At 37.5% G+C, this 22,612-nt stretch overlaps 1 long non-coding RNA gene across 1 annotated transcript in view; it reads right to left on the bottom strand.

Moving 5' to 3' along the window:
* Positions 1-4,539: 4,539 nt before the first annotated feature.
* LOC123334898 overlaps positions 4,540-22,612 on the bottom strand; it is an 86,580-nt gene continuing 68,507 nt past the window's right edge. The window contains exon 3 of the long non-coding RNA XR_006641356.1: positions 4,540-4,589. This is a non-coding gene — a long non-coding RNA (uncharacterized LOC123334898). The remainder of the gene's footprint in view (positions 4,590-22,612) is intronic.

The raw sequence follows: 22,612 nt of genomic DNA, 5'->3' as shown, positions 1-22,612 counted from the left end.
ATGGACGTGAGTCTGAGTGAACTCTGGGAACTGATGATGGACAGGGAGGCCTGGCGTGCTGCGGTTCATGGAGTCACAAAGAGTCGGACACGACTGAGTGACTGAACTGAACTGAATACCCAGAAATTCATTCACTGTTTTTCTGTAAGTTGGAATATGGAAATAACCAATTCACGGTGTTTTTTAATTCTCTCAAGTATATGTACCATTTTGACAGGATACATTTCTCAGATAAATAAAATTTAAGCTATTTCAATAAGTTCACAAAATTACAATTAGAAGCAATTTGTCAAAAACAGTGCTTGTTTGCTCTTAAATAGTGTTATTAAAGAGCAGAGTGGGACTGCTTAATCTGTTTCACGTGAAGTAATGGAATTATGATTGTGCTTGCGCTTAGTTGCTCAGTCATGTCTGAGTCTTTGCAACCCCTTGGATTGTAGCCTGCCAGGCTCCTCTGTCCATATAGATTCTCCAGGCAAGAATACTGGAGTGTGTTGTCATGCCCTCCTCTCTGAGATCTTCCCAACCCAGGGATCAAACCCAGGTCTCCCGCACTGTGGGCAGATTTTACCATCCGAGCCACCAGGGAAGCCCAAGAATATTGGAGTGGGTAGCCTATCCCTTCTCCAGGGGATCTTCCCAACCCAGGAATCAAACCAGGATCTCCTGAGTTGCAGGCAGATTCTTTACCAGCTGAGCTACCAGGGAAGCCCAGAATTATGATTAGATAATATCAATGCCAAGGGAGGCTATGAGAAAACTTAGAACACCTGTTCCCACCTCTGCCCACATTCTTACCTTTTTATTGAATTATAACATGTATACAGAGACATATACAAATCATTAGAATATAACTCACTGCATTGCCACAAATTTAACCTGCCTGTACAATAGTAAGACAGGCAAAATCACCAGTGCCTCAGCAGCCCCTTGTGAACTAATGTTCTGGTCACTGCTCCCAAAAGAACAATCACTCTCTTTACCTGGTGGCTATTGGTAAAGAATCCACCTGACAATGCAGGAAATGCGGGTCTAATCCCTGATGGGAAGATCCCCTGGAAAAGGAAATGGCAACCCACTCCAGGATTCTTGTCTGAGAAATCCCATGGGCTGAGGAGTCTGGCGGGCCACAGTCTATGGGGTCACAAAAGTGTCAGACATGACTTAGTGACTAAACAGAACAGAACAAACTTTTAAACCACAACTTCACTTTGCCTGTTTTTTTTTTTTTTTTTTTAATTTTATTTTATTTTTAAACTTTACTTAACTGTATTAGTTTTGCCAAATATCAAAATGAATCCGCCACAGGTATACAATATAAATGGAGTCATAGTACAATTTATTTGGAGTCACAGTACAATTTATTTTGCTCAATATTAGGCTTATGAGATTTATCTATGTTATTGAGTATGGTCAGCTCACCTTTTAGGGTGTGAGACTAGTTATGGACAAATCTGTATTTTCTGCCTCCCAAATGTGTGGACATTCTAATTCTGCCTCATCTTTGTAGCATACTAAAACTTGTGAAGTCTTAAATTCCATACAATTGTCAACTTATTATGGAAATCAATAAGCATATATTATACAAAAGTAAAGAGACTGATGTATTGAAACTACATGTAGCCCTCTTCTACTGTCAATAATTTTATCAACTCAGGAATTTCTGTTTCATCTGTAATTTCACTTGCCTCTCCCTCTTCACTCCACAATGTGGGATTATCACTTCATCTCTTATAAATATTTCAGTGTTGAATTCAGAAAACAATGACTCATATTGAAATATAATTTTAAATGCTATCATCATACCTAAAAATAATTTCTTTTTTATTTAGTGTTTGCACAAATGCCCCACTTTTCTCATTTTTTTCCAGTTTTGTTTGTTGTTTGGTTGGTTAGCTGGTTGGCTGCTTGCTTAAGGTAGATATCAAATGAAGTTCTTTGGTTTAAATACTTAAAAGGTTCTTCTTAACCATCTAACTAACCCCTGTTTATTTTTTCTCCTTGCAATTGTTTGTGTGTTTGTAGAAATGGTTATTTTTTCCTGAAGATTTTACCACAATATGAATTTTAATGCCTACCTTTGCTTGGTTCCAATTTTTCTTTTGATAAATTAGCTAGTGGTTTATCTGTTTTGTATACTTTTCTGAAAGAAACCAGCTTTTACATTTATTCATTGATTCTATTGTTTTTATTTTTTCCAACTCATTAACTTTTGTCTTTATTAATTCTTTCTACTTTCTTTATTTCTACTTTACTTTTCCGTTAGCTTATTGCACTGAGTGTTTAATTCTTTTGAGGGACTTTGTTTTACTTATATAGGTATTTATATTTTTTTTGGTAGTTGTTCTACTGCTATCCCACAGACTTTTTATATATCATACTATATCATTAGTTTGAAAGAATTTTAAAATTTTACTCTTTAATTTTCACCCAAACATTTCTTAACATTTTGCTGTTGTTGTCTTCTGGTAGAATATTCTATTTGAGTTTTATTTTCAGGAGGAGAGGTGTCATTATTCTTTTGTTGTAAGTTGTATTCCTGTGTATTTCCCTTTGAATGTTTTTATTTTTATGCTTCATGAGAACTATTGCTGTGTTAGTTTACACATAAGTATTCATCCCTTAAGCAGTTTGTGATATATAGCCTTTAAGATTATTAAGTATGCTTATTTATCTCTTTGATTTTTAATCTGATTTCTGCCTTGAGAGGTATGATTATGAGCTCTACTTTCAATCTGCTATCACCTAGTAGTATACCTTTGCCCATGTTTTATTATTTCCAAATAGGTTCAAGATAAAATTCACATATAGTAAAATTCACCTTGGTAGCTGGACAGTTATATGAATTTGGACAGCTGTAGTCATGTTGCCACAAACACAATCGAGATAATGGAATAACCTTGTGGATCACAACAAACTGGAAAATTCTTAAGGAGATGGGAATACCAGACCACCTTACCTTCCTCCTGAGAAACCTGTATGCAGGTCAAGAAGCAACAGTTAGACTTGGACATGGAACAATTGACTGGTTTCAAATTGGGAAAGGTATAGAACAAGGCTGTATATCATCATCTTGCTTATTTTAACTTATATGCAGAGTATATCATGCAAAATGCCAGGCTGGATGAATAACAATTTGAAATCAAGATTACCAGGAGAAATATCAATAGCCTCAGATATGCAGATGATAACCACTCTGATGGCAGAAAGTCAAGAGGAAGTAAAGAGCCTCTTGGTGAGGGTGAAAGAGGAGAGCGAAAAGGCTAGCTTAAAACTCAACATTCAAAAATCTAAGATCATGGCATCCTGTCCCATCACTTCATGGCAAATAGATGGGAAAAAATTAGAAACAGTGACATTTTATTTTCTTGGGCTCCAAAATCACTGAGGATTGTGACTGTAGCCATGAAATTAAAAGAGGCTTGCTCCTTGAAAGGAAAGTTATGACAAACCTAGACAGCATATTAAAAAGTAAAGACATCACTTTGCTGACAAAAGTCTGTATCGTCAAGGCTATGGTTTTTCCAGTGGCCCTATACAGATGTGAGAGTTGGACCATTAAGAAGGCTGAGCACTAAAAAACTGATGCTCTAAATTGTGGTGCTGGTGGAGACTCTTAAGAGTCCCCTGGACTGCAAGGATATCAGACCAGTCAATCCTAAAGGAAATCAACACTGAATATTCTTTGGAAAGACTGATGCTGAAGCTGAAGCTCCAATACTTGGGCCATCGAAAAGATTTTTTCACAGATGTGAAAAACTGACTCATTGGAAAATACCCTGATGCTGGGAAAGGTTGAGGGCAGGAGGGGAAGGAGGCAGCAGAGGATGAGGTGGTCAAATAGCATCATGGACTCAATGGACATGTGTTAGAGCAAATACCAAGAGATAGTGAAGGACAGGGAAGTCTGGTGTGCTACAGTCCGTGGGGTCATAAAGAGTCAGACACAACTTAGTGACTGAACAATAACAATAAAATCATGTTGCCACCAATACAGTCAAAACATAGAATAACTACTACCACAAAAACTCCTGTTTTTAGTTAACTATTAACACACTTCAATGCATTGTCAATTACTGATCTGATTTTACCACAAAGTAAAACTTCTGCTTTTTCATGGATGTTGAGCCTCAATTTTTATCTTCACCTCAGATATCTGCTATCAGTTCAGGACTGTGACCACTGAATTTGGGACTAGAGAAGTGTTAGAATCTCCCCAGATCCTTGAGTTTTCCCTTCTACCCCAAAGGCTTATTTCATCTGACCCTCTAAGTACAACTGATTTATAAATAAGTCCGTCTACCATGCCCCCTCCCAGAGTGATATTAAGTTGCAAAATGCCTATTTGTTTCATGAGAATACCATTACTCTTCCTTGGCGGTTTCTTCAGGTTGGCAAAATTGAGCAAAAGATACAGATAACCTTTTCAAAAGTAGGGTGAGAGGAGAAAAAGCAGTGGTATGTGTTCAACAACCATCTCTGGGGAAATAAAGGCCTGATTTGTTTTTTTCCCAATGCCTATGATATAAACACTCCCACCAGGATGGATCTCAAGCTACCAAGAGGTTGTAAACCAGCATGCAAATTTCCTGAAAATGTAAAAGTGACAGGGTTTAAAAATTCTGTTTTGGAAAACACTTCATTATGTTTACAAATACTTATCATCTATTATTACCAACATCACACCATTAAATTCACCTTTTTCCTTCTTTTTCTTGCATCCTACAGAGCATTCTTGGAGAAACAAAAAACTAATCTGACTGCTAGCTTTTCTAACTTCAAAGGGACACAACCCCTGTTACTTAGCATAATCATTCCATCAACTGTTCAAAATCCTTTCTGATCAAGTCAAGCCTTCAATCTCATATTCAATATCAGTGGCTTTGGATAGAACCTAATTTCCAAAATAAAATGAAATGAAATGAATTAATAAATATAAGGAAACTTCATATGTGTTTTCTTTCTTGCCATCAATTCCATTTCAGGCTATGTCTGACTCACTCATTCTTCCCTTAAATATTAGAAACATGAGTGATCCCTTTTACTTAATGTCTCCCTGTCTATTTTTGCTATCTATTAATTCCTATTACCTATTGCTTATATCTTCAGTTGTACCATTTTATTATTTTAGTCTCCTACACTGCAACTTTTCTCTCTTAACCAAATGTACTTATTGTCCATATTCTTTTAAAACAATCATTTTATACCCAATTCTCAGATTTTGGTTTTTAGTACCGTTCTCCATTTCAAGAAACCAGGGCTTCTTCCTTGAGGGTAGAGTTGAACAGTAAAAATATAACAAGGGCCTAGAGTGTCTAGAAGTATCACAAAGTAAGAAAGTGCTTAAAAAGTAACTCCATTTGGCCATGTTTAGAAGACATTGAGCAAATCTTGAAAGAGCTCTTAATGGCCAAAGTTAGGGGGAAATGTAGTGTTGGATTATAACCTAAATTGTAAAATAAACATACATGAGTCTGTATTTATTAAATAAATAAATTTATTGAATAAATAAATAAAAAGAAAAGAGACAAAGTTGTTATAAATGGAGGTAGAGTTTAATTCTCATACCTGTACTTCCAATGAGTATGGGCTGGACTTAGTGACTCATTTCTATATAATAGAAACTGGAAAGGGAAGACTAGTAACTTTTTAGCACAAAAACCTAGCAAAGTCTATCTACCTAAGAAACAGGACCAATGATGCCATGTGGATATCATGTACCCCTAATACAAAGTGTTGAAAAATGCATATCATCTCTATAGCATTCTTTCTGACAGTACATAACTCCAGTCTAATCATGAGAAATGATATATCAGACAAAACCAAACTGACGGAAACTCTACAAAAAACTTGACTGGCACTCTTTAAAACTGTCAAGGCCACCAAATACAGCAAAGAATGAGAAACCATTAAAGACCAGAGGAAACGAAGGAGACAAGATTACTAAATGGCATATGTTAGACTGGATTGCTTTCTGGAAGAGAAAAAAGCATATAATGGAAAAAAATGGTAAAATCCTAATAAAATGAAGTATTTAGTTAATAGTAAAATATTTGTGGGCTTCCCTGGTAGCTCAGCTGGTAAAGAATCCACCTGTAATGAAGGAGACCCGTGTTAGATTCCTAGGTCAGGAAGATCCCCTGGAGAAGTGATAGTCTACCCACGCCAGTATTATTGGACTTCCCTGGTGGTTCAAATAGTAAAGAATCCATCTGCAATGTGGGAGACCTGGGTTAGATCCCTGGGTTTGGAAGATCCCCTGGAGGAGCACATGGCAACCCCCTCCAGTATTCTTTCCTGAAGAATCCCCATGGACAGAGGAGCCTGGCTGGCTACAGTCCATGGGGTTACAAAGAGTCAGACATGACTGAGCAACTAAGCACAGCACAAAGTATCAGTACTATTTTCTTAGTTCTGAAAAAGGTACATGGCAATGGAAGCTACCAACAATAGGGGGAACTGAAACAGGATGCAGGGTTTATAGCAACTGTAAAACAAAGAATGTGGTTCCATAAGAATGAAGTCATTAGCTACAGCAGTCACTGACGTACAATACACCCTGAAAGGAATTCAGGGAAAGATCAGGATGAGGCACTCTGTGCTTTGGAAGAACAAATCCTTAGATAATTAGAAATATTTCAGGAGAAAAATTTTTATGAACCTGGATTCTTGTATCTTCCCATATAAGAAAAGCACTAATATCATTAACTGAGTTGCTGGTGATTAACAGTATTCTTTTACTCAAATGTATGCTTGATTGCATGCACTCCTTCACCAAAATCATATATATATCAACCCTTTCCCTTTACCTTTTTGGAGCAGTTCCTCAGAGCTATCTGAGAGGCTGTCACTCATGGAGTAGTCCTCAGCATAAAACTAAAACTCATAGTCTTATGTTGTATATTTTTATTTCAGCCAACACAAGTCTCTGCTCTCTATGTAATTTTTTTCTGTAAATCTAAAATACCCCAAAAGAAAAAAATTTTTTTAATAATTGCTTTATTCTATTATCCCCTCTAGCTATTATCTCTACTCTTCACCTGACAAACAAATCATGGTAATGATGATACAATATTTTAAAATAAATTTTTCTCAGAATACTTTTAATCACAACTACTACATGGAAATATAAATTTAAAAAGCAATATTAAATTTTACAGAGAAAATGGGATATCACTGAAGGAAACTTCCCCAAAATTTAGTCTTCAAGACTCCTCCAAATAAAGTCAAATATCTATAGTTATAGAAAGAAATCACACTTATGCAAGGAGCAATAAGTTCTGTATATGTAATAACTTCAGATTGGCAGCAAATTTAGGAAATTCACATTACTTATTACTTAGCAATCTCCTTCTCTGAAGCAGCAGATTTCATGTTAATATCAAAATGTATTAACAGTTCCTTAGACAATTTTCATCTATTTTTCAACAAAAGTTGTTGAGATAACTGTAATACACAAAGAAGTACTATTCAAGGTTAAGAAGAAAAAATGTGCGACAAGAATAAAATCTTTGTGTCACCAAGTTATATAGCTGATAGCTAGAAAAATACTGTGCAGACCTTCTCAAACTGGCATCTCAGAAATCCTTTGTGTATGACTAACAGCCTCGATAAACTGCAATTACATCTGCAGCAAAAGGTCCTGGAGAGAAAAGGTTTGACCCAGTGAAAATGAAAAAATCCCAAGGCACTCTTTGAAGGGTATTTGTGTCCATACTTAAATAATTGCAGTATGAGCTCAGCTCCTTTAACCATAAAGGTCTTGAATTCATGTGTTGAACCACAAGTGTGTAATGCATGTTAATTCATTCTTGGTAAGATACAATTCAGTAAAAGTAAAACCAAACTGCTATGTAAACATTGTACAAGTGCTGATTTTAAGGTCAATGTCAAATGGTTACTCTTTTTTGAGATAATGAGGTTTATAGGTGATCATTTAAAATTTTAACTCAAAGTTCACTATTAAAATTACACACACAGTTTTGAGTCAAAGAGATAAAAAGGCTTGTAATAAGAAAAAGAGCCTTGATATCACTGATATCAATTCTATTAACCAATTTTGAAATAACCAAATTCAATTATTTTAGATGATTCTTATAAGTTTTTTCACTTATACAAATTAATTTTATCCTAATAGTAAACATTAGGTTTTAGTACCATAGGCAGACCTATTATTTCCCTACAGAATACCTTGCTCAGTTCTCCATATTCTATTTTCACCCACAGGGCAACAAGATGATGGAAGATATCACTTTGCTGCATGTGTGTGTGTGTGTGTGTGTGTGTGTGTGTTGGGGGCAGGAGGTATCTGTATATCTGATTCCAGAAATTATGAAATTAGGAGATTATATAGGAGATATCACATATATTCCTTCTCCCCTCCAGCAAGAGACAGAGGGAGAGACAGTAACAAGACAAAAAGAACCTTTCTTAAGGAAAGAGAAGAAGGTATCTACCCTCAAATATAGGTCTTGTCTTTGCGGGAGATAAAAGTTTTATTGCCCTAATTGCCTTTTAGCAGGACCAGAGAGTTCCAAGATGAAGGACAAGTGGTTTCTACCCTTAATGGTATGAAGAGCAGTTGGGGAAAAAAACCTTTTCTATCTTCTGTTACTCTGTTCAGAAAACCTTGGCCATGAAGACAAATGAAAATATTCACATTACTTCCTGATGTATTCCATATTTCTAAATGATATACAGTTGATCCTTAAACAATGGGGGTTTACAGGATCCACGGTTGGTTAAATCTGGAATGGATGTGGAGAAATCAAGGATGCAGGGGACTGACTATGAATTATACATGATTTTTAACTGTGGGGAGAATAAGTACCTCTAACACCTCTCCCCAGTCCCCCCCCACCCCACTGAAATGTTCAAGGGTCAAATGCCCAATGAGTTAGTCGTTAAGTCATGTCTGACTCTTTGCAATCTCTGTCCATGGGATTCTCCAGGCAAGAATACTGGAATGGGTTTCCATTTCCTTCTCCAGGGGATCTTCCTGACCCGGGGATGGAACCTGGGTCTCCTGCATTGCAGGTGGATCCTTTACTGTCTGAGCCACCAGGGAAGTTGTTATTTATATTGCTACTTCTAACTTCTAACATTTTACTTACTACTATTGGCACCTCATTCTTTCATTGACCCCCCAAATGAATATTCCCATTACCTACAACTCTCAATATAGTTATATCATAATTTTAGTTAGCTCAGTATTCAGTATTTATATTGTTATTACCATGTAAATAATACTATTGAGGCATGGGTGTGCATGTATGCTAATGACTGTTATCCTTTGGGTTCCCAGATGGTACTAATGGTAAAGAATATTCCTGCCAATGCAAGAGATGCAAGAGATGTGGGTTCTATCCCTAAGTTGGAAAGATCCCCTGAAGAAGGAAATGGCAACCCACTCCAGGATTCTAGCTTGGAAAATTCCAATTTAATGCCCAATAGTAGTATTCTTTGGAATTAATACTTTTTCCTTAGTTTTCTATTTTTTTAGAGATATAATCTATAAGTACATTTTCTAAGCCTACTCTCTCCCATCAGTTGTGTCTTCAGTTATGTTAAAAAGTCAATATTTTAAAGTAATTAGCCTTCAATTAAATAAATTTATATTAAAAAATTTAAAAAATGAAAACCATATGCATTTCTAGGAGGAGTAATGGCATATGTATATTCGTTTAAATAGCAAAAAAAAAAAAAAAAAAAAAAAAAGTCAAGACAATCTATCCAGTTCGCCCTCCTGAAGAACTCTTCTGAAGAATTATGACTTGCTACAATCTCAGGAAAGAGCTCTCTAGCCCTGAATTGTAGGGATCTATGGCAACCACCACTGCTGTCTTAATTCCAAGTCTCTCTACTTCTCTGATTTCAGCTAAAGTGGAATAAAATGTGGCCTGTGATCTCAGACTTACCTTGCACTGATATCATTCCATCTCATGTTCTCTTTGCATGTCTTTTTGTCCTCTGACTTGGTACCTTAGCCTACTCTCAAATATGGGCCAGAACTGAGGAGTTAACTTTCCAGGGCTAACATTGAACAACTGAAATAGAGACATAGACATGGAGAATGGACACAGAGGGGGAAGGGGAGGATGAGACAAATTGGGAGAGTAGGACTGACGTATATGCACTACTGTATTCAGTGCAGTTCAGTCCCTCAGTCGTGTCTGACTCTTTTGACCCCATGAACTGAGCACACCAGGCCTCCCTGTCCATCACCAACTCCTGGAGTCCACCCAAACCCATGTCCATTGAGTTGGTGATGCCATCCAACCATCTCATCCTCTGTTATCCCCTTCTCCTCCTGCCTTCAATCTATCCCAGCATCAAGGTCTTTTCAAATCAGTCAGTTCTTCGCATCATGTGGCCAAAGTATTGGGGTTTTAGCTTCAATAGCAGTCCTTCCAATGACAACCAGGACTGATCTCCTTTAGGATGGACTGGTTGGATCTCCTTGCAGTCCAAGGGACTCTCAAGAGTCTTCTCCAACACCACAGTTCAAAAGCATCAATTCGGTGCTCAGCTTTCTTTATAGTCCAACTCTCACATTCATACATGACTACTAGAAAAACCATAGCCTTGAATTGATGGACCTTATTGACAAAGTAATGTCTCTGCTTATTAAAATGTTGTCTAGGTTGGTCATAACTTTCCTTTCAAGGAGTAAGCATCTTTTAATCTCAAGGCTGCAATCACCATCTGCAGTGATTTTGGAGCCCAGAAAAATAAAGTCAGCCACTCTTTCCACTGTTTTCCCATCTATCTGCCATGAAGTGATAGGACCAGATGCCATGATCTTAGTTTTCTGAATGTTGAGCTTTAAGCCAACTTTTACACTCTCCTCTTTCACTTTCATCAAGAGGCTCTTTAGTTCTTCTTCACTTTCTGCCATAAGCGTGGTGTCATCTGCATAACGGAGGTTATTGATATTTCTCCTGGCAATCTTGATTCCAGCTTGTGCTTCCTCCAGCCCAGCGTTTCTCATGATGTACTCTGCATACAAGTTAAATAAGCAGGGTGACAATATACAGTCTTGATGTACTCCTTTTCCTATTTGGAACCAGTCTGTTGTTCCATGTCCAGTTCTAACTGTTGCTTCCTGACCTGCATACAGATTTCTCAAGAGGCAGGTCAGGTGGTCTGATATTCCCATCTCTTTCAGAATTTTCCACAGTTTATTGTGATACACACAGTCAAAGGCTTTGGCATAGTCAATAAAGCATAACTAGATGTTGCTCTGGAATTCTCTTGCTTTTTCCATGATCCAGCGGATGTTGGCAATTTGATCTCTGGTTCCTCTGCCTTTTCAAAAACCAGCTTGAACATCAGGAAGTTCACGGTTCACATATTGCTGAAATCTGGCTTGGAGAATTTTAAGCATTACTTTACTAGTGTGTGAGATGAGTGCAATTGTTTGCTAGTTTGAGCATTCTTTGGCATTGCCTTTCTTTGGGACTGGAATGAAAACTGAGCTTTTCCAGTCCTGTGGCCACTGCTGAGTTTTCCAAATTTGCTACCATGTTGAGTGTAGCACTTTCACAGCATCATCTTTTAGGATTTGGAATAGCTCAACTGGAATTCCATCACCTCCACTAGCTTTGTTCGTAGTGATGCTTCCTAAAGCCCACTTGACTTCACATTCCAGGATATCTAGCTATAGGGGAGTGATCACAGCATCATGATTATCTGGGCCGTGAAGATCTTTTTAGTACTACACTGTGTAAAATATTAATAGATAACGGGAAGCTGCTGAATAGCACAGGGAGCTCAACTCGGTGCTTCGTGATGACCTAGAGGGGTAGGATGAGGGGAGGGTTGAAAGGATGTTCAAGAGGGAGAGGACATATGAATACATATAGCTGATTCACTTCGTTGTACAGCATAAACTAACAGAACCTTGTACAGCAATTATACTCCAATGAAAATAGATAAATAAATAATGGGGTACCTCTACAACTTCCCTGGTGGCTCAGATGGTAAAAGCATCTGCCTACAGTGTGGGAGACTCGGGTTCGATCCCTGGGTCAGGAAGATCCTCTGGAGAAGGAAATGGCAACCCACTCCAGTACTCTTGCTTGGAAAACCCCATGGACGTAGGATCCTGGTGGGCTATACTCCATGGGGTCTCAAAGAGTTGGACGCAACTGAGCGAATTCACTTTCATTTCTACAACTAGAGATAACAAGTTGATATCAACAAGTAACTAAAACCTGACACTTTGGAGAAATTTTATTTGCAAATCAGTTGTCTTTACCACAACTAATAATAGAAGTCAACTTTCTTGAGTCTGCTAGGTCATTTCCACTTGTCTATGTACTTTCCAGTTAATAAAATTCTGTTCCTTTTTTCTCTCTCCTCTCCCAGCTTTTTGTCCACTTGTTTTATACCCATTTAAAAAATCCTATTAATATTATTTTAGTGGCATTTCAGGAGGAGGTGATATAAGTTTGTGTGCCCAATGTCAGTTTTAGCTGGATGTGCTAGATGCTTTCCAAGTCAATAAAATGTTCTATTTGGCAGAAATATCTATTGTTTTCTTATCTTCTTAAACAGTGTTTATCATAAATAATTTTACCTTCTGTGAGAATTCATGATAATTTAATACATCAATTATAGTGTTTTGGTATAAGAAATGATATCCTCAAGATTTTATTTCATAATATGCAATGCTACTTATATTAAATGATCTCCAATTTTTCTAGTTTTTTTTGTTTTTTACTTCTCTTCTCTATTTATTTTTAATCAATTCTTGTAATGTATCATTACCAACAGGATGAACTTGTGGCTTCTAGTCTACCTTATTTTACATACAACTGTCAAAATAGGTTGGCTCTACAATTGAATAAGGCATAAAGAAAGCTTTTTGATAATTACATTTTGGAGGTCCATCATCCTCAATTCTTATTCTCTTGGCTTGTGAGTTGACAATTATTTTTAATGTGATTTGCATCATTATAATATAGTCTGACTAAATTAGGCCTTGTTGTACCTTAATAACAAAAATAAAGATGATAACAATGACAGAAATAATAATTCCTAAAATTTATTGATGACTCCCAAGTGTCAGGCATTGTTTTGCATGCCTTACATGCATGTCTCATTACAATCCTACAAAGTAGCAAGTATTATCATCTGTACTATGGTACAGAAAAGAAAACAGTGGACTAGAGAAACAATATCACCTGTTCTTAGAGTAAATAAACATGTATCTTGGATTTTACTTCCAGTCTGAGTCTAAAATCTCTGTTCTGCCATCACCAGTCTATACTGACTCTGCAAATCATCATATTAAAAGTCATAAATAGACAATGGGTATCACTATTGGATTTTTATATAATTTATAAAGCTTGGTTCATAACATTTGAGGTCACAGACTAAGATCGACTCTTTGACAAGAAGCTCAATGAAAGTAAATCTTGTGGTCACAAGGTGATGCTTGGGTAATGGCTGCTAATCACCAGTCCTATAATGTACAACCTTGCTCCTGAGTGTCACACAGAATTTGATATAAAAGCTGTTTAACATCTACTATTATACTTCTTAAATCAAGGCAATACACATTTACTAACAGTTCATAGTATGTTAAACCATGTGCTGCTGCTGAGGTCACAACAAAAAATTGTGAATAGAAAATAAAGAAGATATGTATCCTCTGCCTTCAAGGCACTTACAGTCTAATTGGAAATAAAAAAAATCATATGAAAAATGTATTAACTTTACAATATCATAAAAGTTTTAAAGGTTTGAAATGCCTGCAGTACATCATGTATTTAGGAGAGCTGAGGCAGGAATAGGCTGAGATGGCTGGTAGAGCACAGTCTGAAAGGTTATGCAGCTTTCAGGTTGATGAAAAGGAGTTCAAAGGTTTGCTCACCAGGAAGAGATATCAAATAAAAGACAGAAATGATAATAATACAGTCACAGTGCAGAGAAGGTAAACAACCAAGAGGACTCTACCTATAACAGGAGAATTTGAGGAATACAGTTGGAGAAGAAAGGCAAGGTAATATGGAGAAATGTCTTGCATAGGGAACCATTCTATAAATACTGGCCAAAATTGAAGATGCCTAGAAATCAGGCTGAGGAACATGGGCAGTATCCCTTGACTGAAGATCTTAAATTCTTTCTAAGAGGAATGATCTAATGAATCCTGAGGTTTATGGGGGAAAAAATGATTAGAAAGTAATATGAAGGAAAAATTAGGAAGAAGGACTGATATCACAGTTGATATCAGTTAGGAATAAAACATAGAAATGTGAGTTTAGGTTATAACTGCCTAGATACATGAAAATGAAGAAATAGAAAATTTTCTATAAAGGAAGAATTGGAAGGTTTTATAGGGACTTCCCTGGTGGCTCAGATGGTAAAGCATCTGCCTGCAATGTGGGAGACCCAGGTTCAATCCCTGGGTCAGGAAGATCTCCTGGAGAAGGAAATGGCAACCCACTCCAGTATTCTTGCCTGGAAAATTCCATGAATGGTGGAACCTGGTAGGATACAGTCCTTGGGGTCACAAAGAGTCGGACATGACTGAGCAACTTCACTTTCCCCTGCAGTGGAGGCAGAGTTTTAACCACTGGATCACCAGGGAAGTCCCAGGATATATAACATCTTAGTCATCCCCACGGGACAGGCTCCATGCCCCTCTAAAGTGAATGAGTATTTTGATCTGGACTCGGCTTGTGATGGTGGGATCTTTGCCAGAGGATCTGGAGACCAGTTTAATAATTACATGTTGCTTGTGTCGTCATGTCTCGTCACTCAGTCATGTCCGACTCTTTGTGACCCCATGGATGTAGCCTACGAGGCTCCTCCATCCATGGGATTTTCCAGGCAAGAGTACTGGAGTGGGTTGCCATTTCCTTCTCCAGGGGATCTTCCCAACCCAGGGATCAAACTCGAGTCTCCTGCATTGCAGGCAGATGCTGTACCCTCTAAGCCACCAGGGAAGAGGCTTATAATATAGGTAAACAAACTTAAAAAATAAACTCAAGACTGCTTAGAATAAAAGAAATCTTATCAAACACATAAATACAATTAATTTATTAATCTGAGCCTACCCTGGAAAAGAGAATAAAATGTCATGGTGAATTACATGGAAAATCCAATTATTATTTATTCATCTAATTAACCACTCATTTAAGCGCTTCTCTAGTGGCTCAGACGGTAAACTGTCAGCATGCAATGCTGGAGACCCAGGTTTGAACCCTGGGTTGGGAAGATCCCCTGGAGAAGGAAATGGCAACCCATTCCAGTACGCTTGCCTGGAAAATCCAATGGACAAAGGAACTTGGTAGGCTACCATCCACGGGGTCACAAAGAGTCAGACACAACTGAGTGACTTTACTTACTTAAGCAAATAGCATATTCATTCAACAAATCTTACATGTACTATTTACTGCATGCCAGATATTGTACTAGGTACTGAAGATAGAAATAACAGTAAAAGAATATCCCTCCCCAAGAGGCTCATGGATTGGTCAAAAAGGTAACTTGGGGTGCTAGGAAATCACAAAGGGGAGACACTTTCCCATGTCACCTCAGAATTGGGCAAGACAAAAAGTGTGCAGGACTCTGATGTGGAAAGATAAAAAATGTTGTTATATTTTAAGTGAAATTAACTTCATTCTTTCTCTCTCTCTAGACTCATTTTTTTTAAATTTCTCTCTTTATATGTAATTTCCAATCCATTAGAGAATTTTAATGGGTCTACCTTCTCAACCTACACCAAATTGGGTTTTTTCTCACATTCTCCATGGCTATATAGGAACCTAGCTTGAGTAGCAATAATCTCACATGTGGATTATGGTAACAGTCTTCTCACTGGTCTCTTGCCTCCGTCTTTGATGTCCTAGCGTCTATTTTCCACCAATATTCAGAACGAGCCTTCCGAAGTTAAGTCAGAACTTTTAACTCCACTGGTCAAAACCTACACTCATTGAGAGTATAATGCAAAGTTCTAACAATGCCCTATAAAGCCCTACATAGAGTACATTTGTCTCCAACTTCCTCCCCATTCCCCATTCCAATTTTACATGTACCGTATCACCTCCTTGCCATTCCCCAGCAAACTAAGCACACTCCCACCCTAGGGTTTCATGCTTACTGTTCTTTCTGTGTGGAATGTTCTTCCTTAAATAACTTCATCTCTTATATCTTTTTGTCTTTGCATAAATGTCACTAAATGTGGATGTCTTTTTCTAATTATCCTCTAAAAATAGCATGCCCCATAAATCTCGTCTTATTATTGCTTTCTTCTTCTTTATCACATATATGGTTGTTTATGGTTTGTCTCACCTTGCTGGAATGAAAATTCCACAAGTGCAGAAATTTGTTATATTTTGTTTGCTGCAATATCCCTAGAAGAATGCCTGGCATATAGTATGCCCACAGTCAGTATTTGTTGAATTAGTGAGTCAAATGCAAATGATATGGGCTTAGGTTTTATTTTTTTAGCCTACTTAAGTGGGCAAGTAAACAAGGGATAAATATTTATGAGATAACCCTTTTTTTTTTTTATAGTCAGTGATTGTAACTTGTAACCCCTCTAAGGTTTAAGGAGCCCATGTGTTACTATTTTTTATTTTAACATTTGAATAGGGTTTTACTGAGATTTTGAACTAAAAGGTTATACAAATCATTTTAGGAAATTTATAAAACAGGTAAGAATGCTTTAAAAAAATCAGCTATATTTATCCATGGCTAATATCTTCACATGAGTGTCATACCATACAGAAAATTGTATGCCCTGATTTCACTGCCTATTATTAGGTTTTCCTTTGTGTTATGTACTTAAGGTTCTTGGAAGCTAATACGTGCGTGGATGTATGTGTGCTTCCATACTAACTGGTTTCTAGAAGTGATGCATCCATCAATATACACTTTGATGGGCACAGGCTCACCTTGACCTTAACTGGGAATTGAGAGGCAAAGTAGTGGGAGTGGCTGACAGCTCAGAGTCAAAGCCAGAACATCCACAGTCTAGCCTCAGGTCACCACTTAGCTTTGTGTCTTTGAGAGACTTACATAATATCTTAATGCTTTGGTTTTTTTAGTTATAAAAAGAAGATAATAATTGTACCAAACTCATAGGTGTATCATGAAAATAACATTGAGTGAATATATGCAAAGTGCTTAGAAAAGTGCCTAGTAAATATTTAGTATGTATAAATGTTAGCTGAGAATAGGAAGAAAGCAAAATTCAATATTATTTGTGTACATTTCAAATGTTTACAAATATGGGGGAAGAGTGATAATACCCCACGTATTTCTTTGATTATAAATGATATTGAATAACTTGATTTCCTGACCATTTTCATTCCTTTTTAATTCATCTGTTTAAGTCCTTCATCATTACTTATTCATTTGTAAGAGATATATATATATTGAGATTAACTCTTCATATATTTATTAAAAATATTTCTCTAATTTGTTACATCATTTGTTCATAACTATCATGTATTTGTAATGTACCAAATTTTTTAAAAATGTATGTTGTCAAACCCACTTTATGCTTCTATATTTTCTCCAGTATTCTATGATTTAAAATTTTTCTTTAGTTCTCCATCTGGAAATTAGAGTATGGTATGATGTGAAATTTTATTTTGAATTTCTTTTGAACAAAATTTCTCAATATCATTTACTTAAAAAAATGCAGCCACACTCTTTTACAATCCTTCCTTCATATTAAGTTTATTTGTATGTATATATGTACACATATAAAGTTAAATTTCTATTTATACATATAAACATAAACATATTAAGTTTATGTGAACTATATATATACACAGATTTTGTTTTATATCAATATTTGTGGAATAAATAAATATGAGTTGAATCGAGCATAAGGATAAAAATGGCATTAGATTGGTTTTCTTTTGTCTGTCCAATTGAAGCTGAATATTTCCTTCGTAGGGGAACTTTCAATACAAAATTCCAATTAAAAGTAGACTGCAGTGTATGAGAACCTCCTGCTGCATTTGCTGCATGTAAATGATCTGGCAACGCTAATAGCTTCATACACTCAATGTGATCGTGCATGAGTCTGTTACTAATAAGCCTGCTCAAATAAACTGGCTAACATATAGCACAATAAATAGAACAGTTAGAAATGTCATGGGGTCAATCCAAGCATTTGTGAGATTCTAATCTTTGTTTCTAACCATTTGGTCTTGTTTTCCTGCTGCTGTTTCTAAAGCCCAAACTCTTATTAGTACTGAAAGGATGAGAGGTTTTCAAAGAGTCATGTAGAAGGCCTGCTGCTGATCACTTGCCCTTATACCTTTAATGAACCTGAATATTTAAAATTAAATGAATTTTAAATTCAGTGTATTGAACTCATTTCAAAATGAAAATACAGATTTTATTTCTAGCCCTTCAGTTGTTAGAAATGGATAAATGAATGAATAAGTGAATGTATGAATGAATCAATCAATAGGTTGTCCACTGCTTGCTTATATTTTTAAACAAGATGACTGCAAGTAAACTGCTCAAGGCCCCTCCAGGAGGATGGAAGCACAGCATGCCTCTAGGCATCCAGGAGAAGAGATGGCAGGGCTAAGACTAGGTCTAGGAGACATAAGCAATAAAGTAATTAGCCTCCAATTAAAATGAATAAATAAATTTTTAAAAATTAAAAAAAAAAAAAACAGTTAAGGACCCTTGCATCCACATAATATAATCCTTTTAGTTCATTCTGGCCAATTGTTCCAGGTCAAATATGCTATAGTAAGAAGAACCTGTCTCCTACACAATTTTTGATGCAACCTAACAACCAACTCCAGAGAAGGCAATGGCACCCCACTCCAGTACTCTAACCTGGAAAATCCCATGGACGGAGGAGCCTGGTGGGCTGCAGTCCATGGGGTCGCTAAAGTCGGAGACTGAGCGACTTCACTTTCACTTTTCACTTTCATGTATTGGAGAAGGAAATGGCAACCCACTCCAGTGTTTTTGCCTGGAGAATCCCAGGGACGGAGGAGCCTGGTGGGCTGTGGACTATGAGGTTGCACAGACTCGTACACAACTGAAGCGACTTAGCATAAGCAGCAGCAACAACCAACTCTAATGTTCATTTTCTTTTTGTGGCAAGATGTCTTTGGTGTTTCTGGTAAATTTTTGTATGTCAGTGGGCAATTTTTCCGACTTTCACTTTGTTTTTTGGTGGGGGGTGGCATTTAGATTTGTGATAGATTTGTCCAAACAAATGTTGAAGCAATAAAGGACTAATTTGTTATATCTTCTTGAGGTATATACTACATCATTTCATGACGCAAATAGACTCCAATTAGGGCAACACGGAGAATGTGAGGTTTTAAAAGAAAGGTATGCACTTTATAAAAATGATGCTGATACCCAGTTTGCTAATTAGGAATACAGTCTCACAGATCAATTTAGAGAGACAGAAATGGCAACCCACTCCAGTGTTCTTGCCTGGAGAATCCCAGGGACAGGAGAGCCTGGTGGGCTGCTGTCTATGGGGTCGCACAGAGTCGGACACGACTGAAGCGACTTAGCAGCAGCAGCAACATGTCATTCAAAACTCCTTACCAAATAAAGAAACTGTCATGGCATTTTACCACATTTAATCATAAGATAACACCATATTTTCACAGTAGAGTGATACCCAGGTATCACATTATTTTCAAAGGGTCCAGAGCAAGCTATGACAGAAAACTGGGGAATTTGCTGATATGGCCATCAATGGCTAGGAGAAAAAGATCAAAGTCATTCAGAGTTGTGCTTGTAGAGACTCCTAATCCTGCACTCTTTTCAAGTACAGTCACATCATAACTCTCTCCAACTATAGTCACATAATAGCTAAAAGATAAGAATATAGTAAAGGCTCTGAGTGAACTACAAATAAGGCTCTTACGTGTGAACCATGTCCACAGGCCATATGCAATCAAGTATTCTATTTTCCCAGGAGAAATGTATTTTAATTATTAATTATGACCAACCTATGAAGAACTAATCATCAAGGCTGCTTCTGCAGATACCAAATTATCTCTCACCAAGGAACATTCCAAACTTAAATACTTCACATTGTAATATCTGTTATCTTTTGTATTCTCATCAAGGCTTTCCAGGATTCTCAAATGATTGTTATTTCACTGATGTGTTAACCATCAGTTCAGTTCAGTTCAGTCACTCAGGCATGTCCGACTGTTTGCAATCCCATGAATCGCAGCACACCAGGCCTCCCTGTCCATCACCAACTCCCGGAGTTCACTCAAACTCATGTCCATCGAGTCCATAATACCATCCAGCCATCTCATCCTCTGTCGTCCCCTTCTCCTCCTGCCTCCAATCCCTCCCAGCATCCGAGTCTTTTCCAATGAGTCAGCTCTTCACATCAGGTGGCCAAAGTATTGTAGTTTCAGCTTCAACATCAGTCCTTCCAATGAACACCCAGGACTGATCTCCTTTAGGATGGACTGGTTGGATCTCCTTGCAGTCCAAGGGACTCTCAAGAGTCTTCTCCAACACCACAGTTCAGAAGCATCAGTTCTTCGGCGCTCAGCCTTCTTCACAGTTCAACTCCCACATCCATACATGACCACTGGAAAAACCATAGCCTTGACTAGACAGACCTTTGTTGGCAAAGTAATGTCTCTGCTTTTGAATATGCTATCTAGGTTGATCATAACTTTCCTTCCAAGGAGTAAGCTTCTTTTAATTTCATGGCTGCAATCACCATCTGCAGTGATTTTGGAGCCCAAAAAAATAAAGTCTGACACTGTTTCCACTGTTTCCCCATCTATTTCTCATGAAGTGACGGGACCGGATGCCATGATCTTCGTTTTCTGAATGTTGAGCTTTAAGCCAACTTTTTCACTCTCCTCTTTCACTTTCATCAAGAGGCTTTTTAGTTCTTCTTCACTTTCTGCCATAATGGTGGTGTCATCTGCATATCTGAGGTTATTGATATTTCTCCCGGCAATCTTGATTCCAGCTTGTGCTTCTTCCAGCCCAGCGTTTCTCATGATGTACTCTGCATATAAGTTAAATAAGCAGGGTGACAATATACAGCCTTGATGTACTCCTTTTCCTATTTGGAACCAGTCTGTTGTTCTATGTCCAGTTCTAACCATCAAGGTAACCATCAGGTAACAAAAATAAAGGATGCAGCAGATCATAAGTTACAGAATTATTTTTTCACTTTACTACACCAGGAACACAAGTGAAAAGAGAGAAATAGGAAATCAGACCTTTCAATGGAATCTTAATTAACCTCAGCTATGGTTCAGAAAATGTAGAGGATGCCCAGTAATACACACCACTAACAACACACATGATTGTCTGGTAAGAGTCACCACCAACAACTGAAGACCATAACATAAGGATTCCCTGATCCTGCACTGCTACTCCACAGAGAGAAGTGAGCTTGGGCTGCAGAGCTGGACCTGCTGAAAGGGAACAGAGCTCCATACTACTTTCCATGTTTATGGGACAGCTAAGGAGGGGCGTCCCTTGGACTGCAAAAAGATCAAACCAGTCAATCTTAAAGGAAATGAGTCCTCAATATTTATTGGAAGGATGATACTGAAGTTGAAACTCCAATACTTTGGCCACATGATGAGAAGAACTGACTCATTTGAAAAGACCCTGATGCTGGGAAAGATTGAAGGCAGGAGGAGAAGGGCATGACAGAGGGTGAGATGGTTGGATGGCATTACAACTAGATGGACATGAGTTTGAGCAAGCTCTGGGAGTTGGTGAAGGACAGGGAGGCCTGGCGTGCTTTAGTCCATGGGGTCACAAAGAGTCAGACACGACTGAGTGACTGAACTGAACAAATGAGGGGGATGGGACATCCAATTTTCTTTGTAATGAAGAGATCTCAAAATTTCTAACCCAGGAAATAGTCTCAAGGTTACTCAAAATCTTATAATGGCCCCACTATTGACATTAGACAGAAGCTTTGTTTCTTTTTGTAAATACCTCCATCAAGCCTCCAAAATAAAACAGTGGAAAGGAAGATGATGGTCTCAGGAACACAAAAATCCATAACTTTCTTACCCCAATTAAAAAAATGGATAAGAAAGGTATGGTACATATACACAATGGGGTATTACTCAGCCATTAAAAAGAACACATTTGAATCAGTTCTAACGAGGTGGATGAAACTGGAGCATATTATACAGAGTGAAGTAAGCCAGAAAGAAAAACACCAATACAGTATACTAACGCATATATATGGAATTTAGAAAGATGGTAACAATAACCCTGTATATGAGATAGCAAAAGAGACACTGATGTATAGAACAGTCTTTTGGACTCTGTGGGAGAGGGAGAGGGTGGGATGTTTTGGGAGAATGGCATTGAATCATGTATAATATCATATATGAAACGAGTGGCCAGTCCAGGTTTGATGGACGATACTGGATGCTTGGGGCTGGTGCACTGGGACGACCCAGAGGGATGGTATGGGGAGGGAGGAGGGAGGAGGGTTCAGGATGGGGAACACATGTATACCTGTGGCATGTTCATTTTGATATATGGCAAAACCAATACAATATTGTAAAGTTAAAAAATATAATAAAAATTAAAAAAAAAATACACCATTCCCAGGTTCAGTTTCAGTACTGATGAACTGACCTGTTTT

The sequence above is a fragment of the Bubalus bubalis genome, chromosome 8, assembly GCF_019923935.1.
Source record: "Bubalus bubalis isolate 160015118507 breed Murrah chromosome 8, NDDB_SH_1, whole genome shotgun sequence".
NCBI classification, from domain to species: Eukaryota; Metazoa; Chordata; class Mammalia; order Artiodactyla; family Bovidae; genus Bubalus; species Bubalus bubalis.
The sequence above is the reverse complement of the archived record's forward strand: the minus strand, read 5'-3'. Positions and strand labels throughout refer to the sequence as shown.